This window comes from Carcharhinus amblyrhynchos, chromosome 1 (genome assembly GCF_965287045.1).
Source record: "Carcharhinus amblyrhynchos chromosome 1, sCarAmb.v2.hapA, whole genome shotgun sequence".
NCBI classification, from domain to species: Eukaryota; Metazoa; Chordata; class Chondrichthyes; order Carcharhiniformes; family Carcharhinidae; genus Carcharhinus; species Carcharhinus amblyrhynchos.
The window spans coordinates 56,272,197-56,274,024 of NC_137324.1; the positions used below are offsets into that span (position 1 = coordinate 56,272,197).

General features: G+C 41.1%; 1 pseudogene; it reads left to right on the forward strand.

Annotated features, from left to right (window-relative positions):
• Positions 1-873: 873 nt before the first annotated feature.
• On the forward strand, positions 874-1,051 carry LOC145351203 (U1 spliceosomal RNA; annotated as a pseudogene).
• Positions 1,052-1,828: the final 777 nt, after the last annotated feature.

Genomic DNA, 1,828 nt, shown 5'->3' on the forward strand with positions numbered 1-1,828 from the left:
AGTTGGGAATCAAACTCAGATCCCTGGTGCTGTGAGGCAGCAGTTCTAACCACTGTGAAATCATCATGAAGCATGCTCAGAGGCAAATTGTCACCCAGTGACCAAGACTGGGTAAAATAGAGAAGTGGTGCAAAACAGTAAAATTTACAGTATGCTAAAGAATGGAAACTTCGCAATATAAAATTTTCTCATGTTTCCATGTTCAAATCTTAGTGCATGTATGCTTCCCTTCCCTTCTGCTCATCTGTAGTCCCTCTGGCTTTAGCAGAAGCATCCTTCACATGGGGCAGCCACAATTTACTGCTACTATAGAATCATAGAAAACCTAAAGTGCAGAAAGAGGCCATTTCGCCCATTGAGTCTGCACTGACCACAATCCCACCCAGGCGCTACCCCCATATCCCTACATATTTTACGCGCTAATCCCTCTAATCTATGCATCTCAGGACATGAAGGGGCAATTTTAGCATGGCCAATCAAGCTAACCTGCACATCTTTGGACTGTGGGAGGAAACTGGAGCACCTGAAGGAAACCCACACAGACACAGGGAGAATATGCAAACTCCACACAGACAGTGACCCAAGTCAGGAATTGAACCCAGGTCCCTAGCATTGTGAGGCAGCGGTACTAACCACTGTGAAACCATGCCAACTCAGATAAAGGTAGGTTGGCATCCTGAGCGTGTATGGCCATGGTCAAGGTGTGTATGGACTGATTTAATTGCAGAATTTAATGTTTCACAGAACTGATCAACCTATCCATTTAAGAAATCATCATTGCAATGCCCTATAAAATCAGGGTAACTTAAAGGGGCTGACTTGTACACAACTTGAGTAGGAACTGTTGAGTTACCGTACAGTTTCATAGGTGTGCAAATTACCTGGCAGGGGAGAGTCAAAGATCAGGAGGTTGTTTTCCCAGGATGAGGTTATCCCACTGCACTCAGGGTGTGCTGATGCCTGCAATGTCCCCAAATGCAGGATATTCAACTGCAAAATTTGTGCAAATTGGAGGGTCCAAGTTAAATATTTTGTGTTATTTGTGCTTCTCAACATATGGCAAATATGGATCATGTCAAGTCATAAACCTTTCCTCAGTTACGGTTATTTCTGTTATTTCTGTATGACAAAGATGGACTGATAAAATTTATTCTAAATGTAGCCTCAGCAATGAGTCATAACTTGATTCAATTTCTAATCAAGTACTGTTGATCTTCATATTTCACAGCTTTGTTTATAATGGCTTCCCTGATGCTTTCAATGTATAGTTCATAATTACAGTCAAGTTTTCAACTTTTCTGTCCTTGCTAATTGGACATTATTTACAGTGCATGCATATTCTCTGGTCCACGGTACACTATCTTAACATTATCGATTTAAAATGCGCTTTTTCATTCTTAGCTCATCAATTCAATTAGTCTACATCTTTGAGCTTTCTATGAACCTTACAGAATCACAGAATTACTGCAATGAGAAAGAAGTCAGTTTGGTCCATCATGTCTGTACCAGTTCTCCAAACAAGCAATTCAACTCATACCATTCCCCTGCCTTCTCCCAATAACCCTGCCTTTTGAAATAATGGTCTAATTCCTTGCTTTACAATGATCAGAGAGAGATCAGCAGATTTTATCTTGGAAATATCCATCTCCATATTATTATGAATAGTTGACTCAGAATTCCACATTGTGCAATTCTATAAGTTTATCAGCACCTTCCTCTGTTCACTGCCAGAACAAATTTTCAATCCATTCTGAAAATCACATTCTCCCCGTGTCTGCGTGGGTTCTCCTCCAGGTGCTCTGGTTCCCTCTCGCAGTCCAGAAATGTG